The following is an 18,430-nucleotide window of genomic DNA, read 5'->3' on the forward strand; positions in this document are numbered from 1 at the left end:
GGCTTTATCTGTTGAAGCTCTTATCCGTTGATGGATATTATCCGTTGAAGCATTAGAGACATCCGTTGAAGCTTTGTTTCTTATCCGTTGAAGGTCTTCAATATCCGTTGAACCTTCTTCACTTATACAGAATTACAAGGCATGAAATATTTACAATTAGCCCTCCTATTTGTACATCCATTAGTAGTCAACATGAGTGATTATTTCCTAACAACATCTAAGAATTACAGCTTGAAACCAGAGAGTGAAATGTGCTACAATACTAAACTTATTGCTAAGTGAAGCTACTCCTTCAACGGATAGCCAAGATGGTCTTATCCGTTGAGGCTACAAATACTAGATTTCTACTTAAGTGTTTTGCTTAACTTATCATCAAACTAATACACATATTCCTAACACTAATGACCGCTGATCTGTTATACGGTTCGCTTAACTTTCGTTCTCGTTTATCGTTTGAGGGATCATACCCGGGATCTTATTACTTGGGTTCCCTTAACCTTTCTCAATATATTATATTCATTTTATGATCCTCTCTTATAATCCTTGAATTTAAATCTTTTTAATCATGTTACCTTGTACTCAATTCTTTCGGTATCTGGTGGATTTTCGGGAAAAATCAAAGTGTTCGAATTCGGATTCTGACGATCTTTACATACACTTATTTACTTTATGGAATACTAATACGATCTTAGAATTTCCATAACAGTACTCCTATATAGCGTGGTCTGATAATTTTTCTTAATCAGCATCATCGGCAAAAGTTACTATTCATCAGGGTTTCAAAAATTTCCAAAAATTGGGGTTATTACAATTATTGAATGAAGTAGTAATGAATTTAGGATCTCATGTATGTTTAATATTGATTAATTCAAGTGTTTAATTCTCGTAGTTAATATTAGTTAACCAACCTTAATTTGTTATATTCTTAGCATTGAACAATAACCATACATTGTTGCTTAGGTGCGTAATTTAGATAGTTAACCAATACAGTCTCTGTGGGATCGAATCAGATTTATATCTTATACTACTTGCGAACTCGTATACTTGCGCGTAATATTAGCGTGTGTTTAGCGACTAACAGGAGCAAGACTCTATTGTTCCAGTTAGCCAAGGGGAGCTAACAAGTGAGGGGGAGAAAGTGCTAGACATACAAATAAGCAAGGTGATTGTTCCAGCAATTACTTTCTCAAAGCCACCACTCTTGGACAGTATTGATCTAATCAAGTTAGCAGCTGCCAAGTTGGAGTTAAATGAAAAATTCAAACAAATTGATGTAGCAGCTGTTGAGCAAGAGCTAGATGCTCAATGGAAGAAGCTTGGTGAAAACATCAAGGAGAAATTTGGTCAAATTAAGAAGTAAGACAAGGTCTTTTCTCACTGCTCTAATTTGAGACAAATTTCAATCAATGAAATGAGCCAAGGGAACATGGAAAAGGGTCAACCCTCATGTATCAAGTCTCCAAAGGCCAGTGTGATTTTAAAACCAAAAAGGAATTATCCAAAGAATTCAGACAAGAATCCATTGGACCTATCTTATGAAACTCCTAGGCCAGATGAAAAGAAGTTGCTTGGAAAATCTATAGCTTTCTTCAAGGACCCCAGAGACTCAGTGCTAAAGAAAAGGATTGCTAAAATGTGACGCCCCGAACCCCGGGATGACCTCAGAAACCCGAACCCGGGAACACCATACCAAACCAATCAACTCAATATATGATTACACAACCTTAAACTTAATTAATAATATATAATACTTACAGTATTCCAAGTATTACAACCAAAGTTCACGATACCACCATAAGTCTATTACACAAGCATTATTAATTAAGATACTACACGCTTTTCATCGTCTACTAAGCCTTAGTTCATCATATTCTTATCCTTTCCTGAACATCCGTCCAAAGTTCTTTCCTGTGGAAGTTAGTTCTAGGGAAGTCCCTTGATAAATGACCTGGTTGTCCGCAACTGTAGCAAGAAATCACTTTAGGCTTGGGACATTGAGAAGCTATATGTCCCTTTTCTCCACAATTGTAACACAGCCCATCAGCTCGATAACAAATATCGCCACCATGTTTCAGTCCACATTTCTTACACTCAGATGTGGTGATCCTCTTATCACTTCCCCGAAAACTCTCCTTCTTCCCTATATGTAGTTTCTTGTTGTCCTTCTTAAATCCTGAGTTAACACTCAATTCTGTATCTCTTCCTCGTTTCTTATTGTTAAAGAATTGAGTGCGAGCTTCATAGTCCCTTTCTGCAATCCTCGCCTTCCCAACCAACTTATCAAATTGTTCCAACTCCAACAAGGACACCTTCTCTCTAATTTGGGGTTTCAGCCCTTCTTGAAATCGCTGACATTTTCTGGCTTCAGTATCAACCTGATGAGGAGCAAACCTGGAAAGTTCCAAGAATCTTGAGAGATACTCCCACATGGACATTCCTTCTTGCTTTAGTCCTAGAAACTTCATCTCCATCTCATTCTTGATACAGGTAGGAAAATATTTATCAAAGAACAATTCCTTAAACCTTGTCCAAGCCATTTTAGAACAATCCTCAGTCTGTTTAACCGTATCCCACCAAAATAAAGCTTCCCCCCTTAATGAATGTGTTGCAAATTTTACCTTTTGCTCCTCTAAACATTCTGATATCTCTATCACTTTCTCTATTTCTTTAATCCATACATTCGCAACATGTGGATCCAATTCTCCTTTAAAAATCGGGGGATCTGCATCCTTAAAATCCTTGTATGTACACCTTCGCTTATTCTCGCCTTCTTTTTCCATATTTTCAACACGTTCCTCATTTATTTCGGGAGTATCCACAGTTGTTCGCCCCTCCATTAGGCTCTTAAACATATTCTTCATTTCTCCCAAAATTAACAACATCTCAGGGCTAATTTGTACACTAGATCCAGTCCCATCAGAATTTCCAGCAACCATCTTCTCCTACAATTCAACATATAATATTAATCCTACTTCATTCGGAATATGTGCCGCACACATCATGATATACGTCATAATAACGATCGATCGAGTACTAAACACGTCATATTATATGTCACAATAACGATCATCGAGTACTACACACGTCATACACACGTCATACACCTTATATTGACCACGTTCAAGAATTACGACTATGCAATTTCTAAACATACGTTAGGCCTACAATTGGACTACCCGCGATTCGAAATCCAATATTCATCCTATTTCTAAACCTTAGCTCTGATACCACCTGTGACGCCCGGAACCCCGGGATGACCTCAGAAACCCGAACCCGGGAATGCCAAACCAAACCAATCAACTCAATATATGCTTACACAACCTTAAACTTAATTAATAATATATAATACTTACAGTATTACAACCAAAGTTCACGATACCACCATAAGTCTATTACACAAGCATTATTCATTAAGATACTACACGCTTTTCATTGTCTGCTAAGCCTTAGTTCATCACATTCTTATCCTTTCCTGAACATCCTTCTCCAAAGTTCTTTCCTGTGGAAGTTACTGACATAAATGAATGAGCTCAGAAAGCTCAGTAAGCATATATAGTAGAATTCAACTGAGGTTTATCCGAGAAATCAAAGTTCATCAAACAAATATTCGAATAAAGAGACATGAAAGATACTACAATCTACAAAAATTCATCATATAGTTCTCCCAAGATTAAAACTGAGTATTCAAGCATGACAGGTTTATCAATTCATCAAGTTGGGATCCCAGGCAGCTAAACAATCGGTTTAGATTTACTTCTGATTAGAAGTATCATCATCAGTTCATAAATATCAATGCAAGAATACTCATTTTTCATCAGTGAAGCATTAGTCAAACTCATATCATCATTTAAACATTAACAGTGAATCAATACAGTATATACTTACAGTGCGCCGCTTAATTTTTTCTCTATGAATCCCGAACTTCGAATTGATTTTACTATCGATCTTTCTTCGTAAATACATAATTCAAAAATGCACATAAATTTTATTATTAATATAACCTATTTATTTTCTAACTGAACTAATAATTACCAAATTACTAAATAAGATAAAGAAATTAAGTTCGCGATTAAGAAAAACTAACCGAATTCGTTGGTTGAAACAACTGAAGCGGATAGTTCTATTTAAGGAAACTATACAAACTTAAATAAGGAAAGTAAAGATTTATTTTTCCTACATCCTCGATGTGGTACAATAGTAAGGAAGTTGGAAAAATATAGTTTAAGAAATTCAACCTAACACTCGTGTTTTTCTAAAAACTATCACATGACTTCCTTTATTTATGCCTCTTTCACAATTACATATAATGGTACCTTTATATTTATTTTAATATACTTCACTTCTCGTTTTCAATGTGGTACAAAGATATGTAGGGAAAAAAAATAAAAGTTAAGCAAGGAACACAATATCTAGAACGTATAAGCACCCTTTTTAAAACTCACCCAGCCATTACCTTCATCCATCTTACTTTTACTTGTTAAAATTTTGAGGTCAAGTTCTTCTATATATTCTAGTTAGATATGCTTATTGTTCTCAATGTGGTACTTGGTCATTTTTACTTCCCATGTATAACTTCTTATCCCACATTGAAAGTTTTACAGCATAGGCATCTCCCACACTCTACATAAACTTGACTTGGGTGCATGCGACTTACTAGCACTTATTTGTTGAGAAAAAATATAACCTTTTGTCCCACATTGAAACCTTTAGTGTTGAAGGATTTTTTTTCAATATAAATCTTTATATGACTTGCATAAGTTCTAAAACTCGGATGGTGCAAAACCATCTTGACATTCTTTGAGAATAACTTAAAGTCTAAAATTTTGAATTATAAGCCAATGCATGAGAAAACCTTTAAAAATCCAAGTATTGGATATAAAAACTTGAAAGCATGAGTGCTAAGTCCCGCATTGATGATAAAATATGTCAATTGATTTCCTTCCCCTTTATATAGGGACTTAGGTTCATATGCAAGGTTAGGGAACATTTCTCCCACATCGATCAAGTAAAGAACTTGATACAATCCTTTCTCTATATATATAGACATCTGAAACGTATACAACTCAAGGACAACTTGTCCCACATCAAAATGGTGTGATCTCAAGTATCTTTTTACTCATATATTTTTAATTAACTTGTCCTTTAACAAGTTTCAAGTTTGTGAGTTTAATTGGACTTACTATATGATCTGCCTAATGGCCTGGTAATACTAGTTCAAAATTTGTCCCTCCTTAGTCATGGGCTCTGATGCGTATTAGCTCGCCTATATTTCTTTGACTTTAGACAATATAAGATTTTCATCTATTCTTTAATTCGGTCCATTACTAGTTTAAAATTTATAGTTCTTAATATATATCGAACCCAAAAGTTAAGTAAATAAATTTTCTATAGTGACTAACATGAATCAACTAATGTCACATAGAAGTATCACATATTATAATAATTATATTATTAAATCTTAAATTATCAAAAATATAGTCGGTATATTACACCCTTCCCCCCTTAAAAGAATTCCGTCCTCAAAATTTAAACTCATTTCGTACCTGACTTATTGAATAAGTGGGGATATTTTGATTTCATCATTTCTTCAGGTTCCCAATTCGCTTCCTCTATTTCATGGTTTCGCCAAATCACTTTCACAAGAGGTATCACCTTAGTTCTTAATTTCTGTTCTCGACGATCTATTATCTTAACGGGAAATTCTTCATACTGCATATTTTCTCGAATTTATATCGGTTCATAATCTATAATATGCATGGATCCGGAATATACTTCCTCAGATATGATACATGAAAAACGTTATGAATATGCTCTAAACTCGGTGGTAATGCTAACTCGTATGCTACTTCTCCAACCCGTCTAAGAATCTCAAATGGTCCAATAAAACATGGACTTAACTTTCCTTTCTTCCCGAATCTCATAATGCCCTTCCAGGGAGAAATCTTAAGAAATACAAAGCCTCCTTCCTTAAACATCACCTCTCGCCGATCCTTGTATGCATAACTCTTTTGTCTGCTTTGAGCCGTCAAAATTCTCTGTTGAATCAACTTGACTTTCTCGGTAGTTACACGAATTAAATCAGGCCCTAAAAATTTTCTTTTTCCAACTTCATCCCAACATAACGGCGTTCTAATCGACGTCCATAAAGAGCCTCGTATGGAGCCATTCCAATTGTTGCTTGAAAACTGTTGTTGTACGCAAATTCTACTAAAGGTAAATGTTCTTCCCAACTTCCTTTAAAGTCCAATACACAAGCTCTTAACATGTCTTCCAAAACTTAAATTGTGCGTTCTGATTGCCCATCACTCTGAGGATGAAACGCCGTGTTCATACTTAACTTAGTACCCATCTCTTCTTGAAAAATATTCCAAAACCTAGACGTAAATCTAGGATCTCTGTTAGAAACAATTGAAACAGGTACTCCATGCAACCTAACTATTTCCCGCATATACAATTTTGCTAATTTCTCTAATGGTGATGATTCTGAAATTGCCAGAAAATGTGCATTCTTTGTCAGTCTATCCATAATAACCCAGATGACATCATTTCCTTTTTGTGACTATGGTAAACCAAGTAAAAAATCCATCTTTATGTGCTCCCATTTCCACTCAGGAATAGGTAAAGACTGTAATAATCCCCCAGGCCTTTGATGTTCTGCTTTTACTTGTTGACAAATTAAACACCTTTCTACATACTCCGCAATTTCTCTCTTCATCTTAGGCCACCAAAAATGTTCTTTCAAGTCCTTATACATCTTCGTAGATCCAGGATATACCGAAAAAGGTGATGAATGAGCGTTAGACAAAATTTCTTTCTTAATTTCTACGTCAGACGGCACACATAATCGATCCCGAAACCTAACAATTTCATCATTACCTTTCCTAAAATCCTTTTAACCTAATTCTGAATTTGAATTATTCCAAATTTCCTTTAAGCGTTCATCTTGTCTCTGACTTTCCTATATCTTTTCTAACAAGATGGGTCTAACCTCGCTTTGATACACTAAACTCTCTTCCTCTCTTTTCTTAACAAATTTAATCCTAAATATTTCCAATTCCTTATGATTTATGGATTCCACTTCAATACTCGAACAATTCCGTACTTGTTTCCTACTTAACGCATCAACCACAACATTTGCCTTACCGGGGTGATACAAAATTTCACAATCATAATTTTTCAACAACTCCAACCATCTTCTTTGTCTCATATTTAAATCCTTTTGTGAGAAAATATACTTTAAGCTCTGATGGTCAGTATAAATTTTGTACTTTTCCCCATACAAGTAATGTCTCCAAATCTTAAGAGTGAAAACTACTGTAGCCAATTCCAGATCGTGGGTGGGGTAGTTCTTCTCATGGTTTCTTAATTGTCGAAATGCATAAGCAATTACCTTACCGCGTTGCATTAGCACACACCCCAAACCTTTTCTTGATGCATCACTATAAATCACAAAGTCTTCAGTTCCATCTGGTAATCCAAGTACCGGGGCAGACGTTAGTCTTTTCTTTAACTCATCAAAACTTTGCTCACATTCTTCCGACCAAACAAATTTAACGTCCTTCCTTGTAAGATTCGTCAGTGGCCCAGCTACCTTAGAAAAATCTTGAACAAACTTTCTATAATACCCGGCCAAACCTAAGAAACTTCGAATTTCCGTCACAGTCTTTGGTCTTTCCCAGTTCATAATTACTTCAATCTTTGTAGGATCCACTGAAATTCCTTACTCCGAAACTACATGTCCAAGAAAACTTACTCTCCTTAACCAAAATTCACATTTTGAAAATTTGGCATACAATTTCTCTTCCCTCAAAGTTTGTAATACTATCCTTAAATGTTCCTCATGTTGCTTCTCACTTTTCGAGTATACTAAAATATCATCAATAAACACAATCACAAACTTATCTAAGTAATTCCTAAACACTCGATTCATTAGATCCATAAATACCGCTAGTACGTTTGTCAGTCCAAATGGCATCACTACAAACTCATAATGACCGTAGCGAGTCCTAAATGCCGTCAATGGAATGTTTTCCTCCTTTACTCTTAACTGATGATAACCGGAGCGTAAATCAATCTTTGAAAAGTAAGTAGCTCCTTGCAATTGATCGAAAAGATCATCTATTCGCGGTAGTGGATATTTATTCTTTACCGTCAGCTTATTTAGTTCTCTATAATCAATGCACAATCTTAGAGTGCCATTTTTCTTTCTCACAAACAAAACGGGCGCTCCCCAAGAAGAAACACTTGGTCTAATAAACTTTTTGTCTAATAATTCCTGCAATTGGATCTTAAGTTTGGCTAACTCTGTCGGCACCATCCTATATGGTGCTTTTGAAACTAGTTGAGCTCCAGGAATCAACTCAATACCAAACTCAATTTCTCTTTCGGGTGGTAAACCTGGTAGCTCATCAGGAAAAACATCTAGAAATTCCTTAACTATGGGTGTATCCTCAACTTTATTCTTAATTCCTTCATTCCCTACAACATATGCTAGAAAACCTTCACCATCTTTTCTTAACATCTTACAAGCCTTTAAAACTGATATCATAACACTGGGTTTTTCTACAATATCTCCCTTGAAATATACTTTCTTTTTGTTCGAGCCGGTTAAACATATTCGCTTCTTATAACAATATAGATTTGCCCTATGCTTCGACAACCAATCCATTCCCAGAATCATTCCAAAGTCCCTCAGTTCTAACGGTAATAAATCCACTAAGAAGGTTTGTTCACTAATTATTAAGGGACAATCTCGATAAATTTTATCTACGAACAAATTTCTACCGTTTGGAAGTTTTACCAGAAATCCATTATCTAGACTTTGCATAGGTACATTTAACTTATCTACATATTTTGTATCCATAAAAGAATGGGTTGACCCCGAATCAAACAACACATGAACATCTTGAGCACAAATTTGAAGCGTACCTGACACAACATCATGAGATTTTTCGGCATCCTGAGTTGTCATTGCGTAGGTTCGTGCCACTGCCCTAGGTGCTGATTGTTGAAAAGGTCTTGCTGTAGAAGTCCTATTTCCTTTAGTTTCCACTTCTTGCCTAACTCCTTTTCGTGGGCAGTCCCTTGATAAATGACCTGGTTGTCCGCAACTGTAGCAAGAAATCACTTTAGGCTTGGGACATTGAGAAGCTATATGTCCCTTTTCTCCACAATTGTAACACAGACTATCAGCTCGATAACAAATATCGCCACCATGTTTCAGTCCACATTTCTTACACTCAGATGCGGTGATCCTCTTATCACTTCCCCGAAAACTCTCCTTCTTCCCTATATGTAGTTTCTTGTTGTCCTTCTTAAATCCTGAGTTAACACTCAATTCTGTCACTCTTCCTCGTTTCTTATTGTTAAAGAATTGAGTGTGAGCTTCATAGTCCCTTTCTGCAATCCTCGCCTTCCCAACCAACTTATCAAATTGTTCCAACTCCAACAATGACACCTTCTCTCTAATTTGGGGTTTCAGCCCTTCTTGAAATCTCTGACATTTTCTGGCTTCAGTATCAACCTGATGATGAGCAAACCTGGAAAGTTCCAAGAATCTTGAGAGATACTCCGACACGAACATTCCTTCTTGCTTTAGTCCTAGAAACTTCATCTCCATCTCATTCTTCATACAGGTAGGAAAATATTTATCATAGAACAATTCCTTAAACCTTGTCCAAGCCATTTTAGAACAATCCTCAGTCTGTTTAACCGTATCCCACCAAAATACAGCTTCCCCCCTTAATGAATGTGTTGCAAATTTTACATTTTGCTCCTCTGAACATTCTGATATCTCTATCACTTTCTCCATTTCTTTAATCCATACATTCACAACATGTGGATCCAATTCTCCTTTAAAAATCGGGGGATATGCATCCTTAAAAGCCTTGTATGTACACCTTCGCTTATTCTCGCCTTCTTTTTCCATATTTTCAACACATTCCTCATTTATTTCGGGAGTATCCGTGGTTGTTCGCCCCTCCATTAGGCTCTTAAACATATTCTTCATTTCTCCCAAATTAACAACATCTCAGGGCTAATTTGTACACTAGATCCAGTCCCACCAGAATTTCCATCAGTCATCTTCTCCTACAATTCAACATATAATATTAATCATACTTGATTCGGAATATGTGCCGCACACATCATGATATACGTCATAATAACGATCGATCGAGTACTAAACACGTCATATTATATGTCACAATAATGATCATCGAGTACTACACACGTCATACACCTTATATTGACCACGTTCAAGAATTACGACTATGCAATTTCTAAACGTACGTTAGGCCTACAATTGGACTACCCGCGATTCGAAATCCAATATTCATCCTATTTCTAAACCTTAGCTCTGATACCACCTGTGACGCCCCGAACCCCGGGATGACCTCAGAAACCCGAACAACCAAACCAATCAACTCAATATATGCTTACAAAACCTTAAACTTAATTAATAATATATAATACTTACAGTATTACAACCAAAGTTCACGATACCACCATAAGTCTATTACACAAGCATTATTCATTAAGATACTACACGCTTTTCATCGTCTACTAAGCCTTAGTTCATCACATTCTTATCCTTTCCTGAACATCCTTCTCCAAAGTTCTTTCTTGTGGAAGTTAGTGACATAAACGAATGAGCTCAGAAAGCTCAGTAAGCATATATAGTAGAATTCAACTGAGGTTTATCCGAGAAATCAAAGTTCATCAAATAAATATTCGAATAAAGAGACATGAAAGATACTACAATCTACAAAAATTCATCATATAGTTCTCCCAAGATTAAAACTGAGTATTCAAGCATGACAGGTTCATCAATTCATCAAGTTGGGATCCCAGCCAGCTAAACAATCGGTTTAGCTTTACTTTCGATTAGGAAGTATCATCATCAGTTCATCAATATCAATGCAAGAATACTCATTTTTCATCAGTGAAGCATTAGTCAAACTCATATCATCATTTAAACATTAACAGTGAATCAATACAGTATATACTTACAGTGCACCGCTTAATTTATTCTCTATGAATCCCGAACTTCGAATTGATTTTACTATCGATCTTTCTTCCTAAATACATAATTCAAAAATGCACATAAATTTTATTATTATTATAACCTATTTATTTTCTAACTGAACTAATAATTACCAAATTACTAAATAAGATAAAGAAATTAAGTTCGCGATTAAGAAAAACTAACCGAATTCGTTGGTTGAAACAACCAAAGCGGATAGTTCTATTTAAGGAAACTATACAAATTTAAATAAGGAAAGTAAGGATTTATTTTTCCTACATCCTTGATGTGGTACAATAGTAAGGAAGTTGGAAAAATATAGTTTAAGAAATTCAACCTAACACTCGTGTTTTTCTAAAAACTATCACATGACTTCCTCTATTTATGCCTCTTTCACAATTACATATAATGGTACCTTTCTTCTAATATACTTCACTTCTCGTTTTCAATGTGGTACAAAGATATGTAGGGAAAAAAAATAAAAGTTAAGCAAGGAACACAATATCTAGAACGTATAAGCACCCTTTTTAAAACTTACCCAACCATTAGCTTCCTCCATCTTACTTTTACTTGTTAAAATTTTGAGGTCAAGTTCTTCTATATATTCTAGTTAGATATGCTTATTATTCTCAATATGTTACTTGGTCATTTTTACTTCCCATGTATAACTTGTTATCCCACATTGAAAGTTTTACAGCATATGCATCTCCCACACTCTATATAAACTTGACTTGGATGCATGCGACTTACTAGCACTTATTTGTTGAGAAAAAATATAACCTTTTGTCCCACATTGAAACCTTTACTGTTGAAGGATTTTTTTTCTATATAAATCTCTATATGACTTGCATAAGTTCTAAAACTCGGATGGTGCAAAACCATCTTGACATTCTTTGAGAATAACTTAAAGTCTAAAATTTTGAATTATAAGCCAATGCATGAGAAAACCATTAAAAATCCAAGTATTGGATATAAAAACTTGAAAGTATGAGTGCTAAGTCCCGCATTGATAATAAAATACATCAATTGATTTCCTTCCCCTTTATATAGTGACTTAGGTTCATATGCAAGGTTAGGGAACATTTGTCCCACATCGATCAAGTAAAGAACTTGATACCCTCCTTTCTCTATATATATATAGACATCTGAAACGTATATAACTCAAGGACAACTTGTCCCACATCAAAATGGTGTGAGCTCAAGTATCTTTTTACTTATATATTTTTAATTAACTTGTCCTTTAACAAGTTTCAAGTTTGTGAGTTTAATTGGACTTACTACATGATCTGCCTAATGGCCTAGTAATACTAGTTCAAAATTTGTCCATCCTTAGTCATGGGCTCTGATGCGTATTTGCACGCCTATATTTCTTTGACTTTAGACAATATAAGATTTTCATCTATTCTTTAATTCGGTCCATTACTAGTTTAAAATTTATAGTGCTTAATATATATCGAACCCAAAAGTTAAGTAAATAAATTTTCTATAGTGACTAACATGAATCAACTAATGTCACATAGAAGTATCACATATTATAATAAATATATTATTAAATCTTAAATTATCAAAAATATAGTCGGGATATTACATAAAATCTACAGAAATGGTAAACTGATCTGTGTAGTGGCTGGACACCCAAATTTTGCAGAGGCTAAGAAAGAGGAAAAGGTGAGGCTCAAACAACAACAAAAGCAAGCTGCTTTAGATGCCAAGAACCAAGCTAAGAATCCTGCAATCACGGAAGCTGTATTGCCAACTGAGACATTTAAGAATCTGGATGAAGGAAAGAAAGAAGAACCAAAGCAGATAAAAAGAAGATTCAGATACAAGGTCCATGAAAAAAGGAAGATAGATTTCAATAAAGACAAGGAAGATTACATGCCAATCCAATCTATAACCTCAAGCCAAACAGCCATACCCACGGTAAAGGAGGCTGAATTCAAGGTTGATTCCAACATCACCTTTCATGATGATCCTGTTGTGCCTAAGGATGAACCAATAGATTAGGACAGCTTGCCCCTTCATGATCTAAACCTCCCTATCTTTAAAAAACCAAGAAAGATAAAGGAAAGAGTGGTCAAAACAATCAAGCCTACCAAACTTCAATCCAAGTCTTTGGTCAAACCCAAGCCTGCTATCAACAAAGGAGATCAACTCTACATTTGTAACATCAAGGAAGTCTCTGACTTAAGTCTCTATCTGGATGAGCTGGAAGAAGTTAGATCTATTGATGCATACATGCATCTTCCAAAGAGATGATTCTTCAAGTACAAGGCTAGGAGAGAAATAACATGGTCACTTCACAAAATTCTCAATGAAGGCTATTCAACCTTGGTGGTTGTCTTCTCCTCAATCAAGAAAGACTTTGGATTTAATATTGTTTCCAAGAGAATGGTGCTAAACAAGATTGAGGAGATAAGGAATAGATGGAGAGGGCCAAATGCACTCCCAAGGGTACTGACAATCCCCTTTACTGGAAATAGGGTGCATTTGAGGCCATTTTGGATTATGGAGTTCAAGGATGAGAAAAACATCAGAAGATTCTTCAGATTGAAAGATCAGCTAAAGATTGCAAGTAATGAGACTCTGAGAGAAATGCAAAAAAAGCTTTATCAGATAAATGAGGATGAATCATAATTCTATAGGCAACTCCAAAATCAAATTGAGGAAAACAATGTAAAGCTGGGAAAGAAGACAAGGCAATCAAGGAAATGATTTAAATTTGCTCAGTACAGAGGAGCACCTTAAAAATGAACTGTAAGACTCTCTACAAATCTTTCTTTGTAAGAATTTTCAATAAATTGCAGCACTTGTAAATTTTGGTCTACTTTATCTCATACTGTATTCATAGAGTGTTTTGTTATCATCAAGTTTCTCTTAATTTATGGCTACAATTCCCATAGACATAAATTGGGGGAGATTGTTAGGAATATGTTGTGAACTTGATGATAACTTGAACAAAACATTTTATAGATTTCAACAGATGATCATTTCAACATCCGTTGAAAGGGTAGCTTATGTGCAATAAGTGTAGTAGCACATTCCTGCATATCCAATTAGCTTAATGTAACAGATGTTGTAGTATGTATAGTACATGTTAACTACTAGATTGATATGCAAGATAGGTTGGTTAATTGTAAATATCAGATGCCTTGTAATCTTGTATAAATGAAATGGAGTCAACTGCCAAGAAAACAGCCTCAACGGATGTTTCATAAAGCTCTCAACGGATGATCAACCTAAGTCTCAACGGATTATTAAGCTGAGTTTCAACAGATGATCAAGAAGAGTTTCAACGGATGATCAAATTCAAAAGTGCAGTTGATAGTGACTTGATAGTCACATGCGTTGATTGTATGCAAATGGAATGTGGCAGCCTAATTCAGGTTTTAGAGAACAAAAGAAGCATTTCCATTTCCATGCTAAACAGAAGAGATTCAAAGATGCTGGAAAGAGAAGTGTAGCAGCATGTAATTAGACTAGAAATAGTTTGTCTTATTATCTTGTTTTTTTATCATGTAACTTGGTGATATATAAACCAAGAGTAGCAAGTTGAATAGTATTCAAGGAAGTAAGCATTTTCAAGAGAAATAGATAAGGCAAAATCTGTAAGGAATTTCTCTGTTCTTGTTCTTCAACTTGTAAGCAGTTGTGTATATTTGTAACACAGTGTTCTCTATTCAATATATATCTCTGGTGGAAAAGTTCAATCCACCAGAAAGTTTTTAAATACTTGTATTTATTTACTTTATGTTTTGATTTCAATATTACTCTCATTCCATACTTTGGTTAAATCAGACACAGTTATATATTTATAGAAGAACATTTCATAAAACTGAAAAGAAGCCATAATTCCATTAAACCCCCCTTCTGTAATTCCTGTTTGTATTGTTTGGGATTAACATCTTTATTCAACTTCCGATAATCCATGCATACTCTCCATCCTGTGACTGTCCGAGTAGGAATGACCTCATTCTTTTCATTAGAAACAACTATAATGCCTCCTTTCTTAGGCACACACTGTACTGGGCTCACCCATGAACTATCATAAATATGATAGATGATCCCTGCATCCAGTCATTTAAGAATTTCTTTCTTCACTACCTCCTTCATGATAGGATTGATTCTCCTCTATTGTTCAACGGTTGGTTTACTTCCTTCCTCAAGCAAAATTTTATGCATATAATAAGAAGGGCTGATTCCCTTGATATCTGCTATAGTCCATCCGATTGCCGATTTAAACTCTCTCAGAATTCTCAAGAGCTTGTATTCATCACTACCTAAAAGGTTAGATGCGATAATAACGGGAAAAGTAGATGCATCACCTAAAAATGCATACCTCAAGTGATTAGGCAGTGGTTTTAGTTCAAGTGTGGGAGCTTCCTCAATAGATGGTTTGAGACGCTCCTGAGAATTTTTAAGCTCTGATAATCCAAGAGACTCGAATGGCAAGTCCAATCTCCTTTTCCACGGAGAAGCATTCAAATACTGCAGTTGTTCTTCCCCTTCTTTTTCTTCACTATCAGATTCCCCTGTTAAGGCTCTCTCTAAGGCGTCAATCTTTAGCAATTGATCAAGCTCCGAATTCACTACAGAGTCGACCAACTCTACTTTAAAGCACTCATCTTCATCAGTAGGGAATTTCATTGCATTGAAGACATTAAAGGTAACGTCATAATCCTCAACCCTCATAGTAAGCTCACCCTTCTGCACATCGATCAGAGTTCGACCAGTAGCTAAAAATGGTCTCCCCAAGATAATGGGAATCTTATTATCTTCCTTAAAGTCCAAAATGACAAAATCAGCAGGGAAGATGAGTTTATCCACCTTGACCAATACATCATGTACTACTCCTCATGGATAAGTGATGGATCGATCAGCCAGTTGTAAGGACATGTTTACAGGTTTTGGATCTGGCAGACCAAGTTTCTTGAAGACAGATAATGGCATCAGAATGATGCTAGCTCCCAAGTCACACAAGCATTTGTCAAAAGATAAGTTTCCAATAGTGCATGGTATCGTGAAGCTTCCTGGATCTTTAAGTTTAGGAAGTAGTTTCTGTTGCAACACAGCACTACACTCTTCCATTAGAGAAACGGTTTTCAACTCCTCAAGTTTAAGCTTCTGAGAAAGAATACCCTTCATAAACTCAGAATAGCTCGACATGTGTTCTAGAGCTTCCGCAAAAGGTATGTTAATATGCAATTTTTTGAAAACCTCTAGGAACTTGGCAAATTGTTTATCGAACTTCTGCTTCTGAAGTCTTTTAGGATTTGGAGGAGGCGGATAGACTTGTTTATCTCCTGTATTTTACTCAGTAGTAATGTTTTCAGTAGAAGTCTTCTTCGTTTTCGCTTCGACCCCCTTCTGATCAGCTGTTTCCTCAAGAATTTTATTTTCTGAAGCTGGCATGGGCGCGAGTGCGCTTGATATGGGCGCGGGCTCGCCCACCTTCTGGAGAAATTTTTTAGATTGTTCATTTTCATGATTTTTAGGGCTAGTGACCTTTCTAGACCTCAAGGTGATTGCCTTCAACTGTTCTTTGACTTCCCTCTTTCCTGGATTAGCTTCTGTATCACTAGGGAGAATTCCTTGTGGTCGGTTCAATAAAGCATTAGCAATTTATCCTATTTGATTCTCCAGAGTTTTGATTGAAACCGCTTGGCTTTTGCACATCAGCCTCAACTCCTCCAATTCAGATTTTTTCATTCGAAGATGGACCTGCACCTCCATGAGATTGTTGTTGCATTCCCTATGGCTGAAATTGTTACTTGGTGCACACTGTTGCTGAAAACCAGGAGGATTGAGAGGCTTGTTTCCAAACTGATGGTAAGGCTGTTGCATACCACCCTAATTATTGCTCCAGTTGATGTTATGATGGTTGCGGTTGTTAGGATGATAAGTGGCAGGAACTGGTTTCTGCAACCTCTTAAAGTTACTCACAAACTGTGTCGACTCACTAGATATAGCATATTGCTCCGTCGCATGCGAACCTGCACAAAGCTCACAAATACTAGTTATCTGATGAACACTATAGTTGGTCAGAGAATCGACCTTCATAGTTAACGCCTTTAGCTGAACAGCTATAGCCGTAGTTGTATCCACCTGCAGAATTCATGCTACCTTGCCTTGTGGTAGTATCTGAGTTGGATTCTGATATTAATTAACGGCCATTATTTTAATTATCTCATAAGCTTCCTCATAGCTCTTAGCCCATAAAGCTCCACTTGATGCTGCATCGAGCATGGGTCTCGATTGTGCTCCCAAACCGTTATAGGAGCAATTGATTACCATCCAATCAGGCATTCCATGATGAGGACCCTTGCTAAGCATCTCCTTGTAGCGCTCCCAGACTTCACATAGAGATTCTCCTGATTGCTGCACAAATTGAGTAAGAGCATTCCTGATTGCAGCTGTCTTTGCCATAGGGAAGAATTTAGCAAGAAATTTCCGAGCAAGATCCTCCCATGTAGCGATAAAACCAGCTGTAGAGAGTGCAACCAACTCTTAGCACCATCTTCATAAACATTATTGAATTTTAAGGTGTCGCAGATCTCGATGAAATCCCTAATGTGCATATTGGGATCTTCTGTTAGAGAACCCCCAAAACTGGACTGAATTCTGTACCATCTGAATCGTGCCATGCTTGATTTCAAAGGTATTAGCTGCAATGGCTGGTCTGACAATGCTAGACTGAATGTCATTGATCTTTGGTTGAGAATAATCCTTCAACGCTTTCGTTTCTGCTGCTGGTTCTCCCATTGTAACAAAAACCACTTCTTCAACTTTTTCAACTTCTTCAAAAACTTATTTTTCCTCTTCTTCAACTTCGTCTAGTGTTTCCTTACGAGATTTAGAACGTGTTCGCATACACGCTCTCTAGAGTACCTGAAACACACGAACAAAGTAAACCTTGTAAGAAAATAATCCGAGTTGGTCAACTTTAACGACCACTGATGACAAGCATATAAACTAAATTTAACACCGATCCCCGGCCGCGGCGCCAAAAACTTGTTCGCATAAAACCACGCAAGCGTACGCGATCACAAGTACTATAAGATTAAGTTAAGTTCGTTTCCATAGAGATTGGTTTAAACAGAATATGCACTTATACAACAATGTATGGTTATTATTCACTGCTAAGACAAGTATCAGTTTTGAGTTGATTAACTAATTAAAGTGATTATACTAGCATGCATTAACTAAGAGAATAAAACTGATTTACTTATATGAGATAAAACATGGGATTCTAACTTCATTAAATACTTCATTTATAGTTTATGCCTTTAATCATAGCATGTGATGGTGATGACAACTAATCAGATAACACGAAATTAGTATACGCTATCTTTCGATATATGTATACCCTACTACTAAAAATCCACAAATAAGATAGAAGTTGAGCAG

General features: G+C 36.0%; 1 non-coding gene across 1 annotated transcript; it reads left to right on the forward strand.

Annotated features, from left to right (window-relative positions):
* The first annotated feature begins 17,327 nt into the window (after positions 1–17,327).
* LOC141681113 (small nucleolar RNA R71) lies at positions 17,328–17,434 on the forward strand. The gene has a single exon (XR_012558555.1). It is a non-coding gene; the product is annotated as a small nucleolar RNA R71 (small nucleolar RNA).
* The last annotated feature ends 996 nt before the right edge of the window (positions 17,435–18,430 follow it).

This window comes from Apium graveolens, chromosome 8 (assembly GCF_009905375.1).
Source record: "Apium graveolens cultivar Ventura chromosome 8, ASM990537v1, whole genome shotgun sequence".
NCBI lineage: Eukaryota > Viridiplantae > Streptophyta > Magnoliopsida > Apiales > Apiaceae > Apium > Apium graveolens.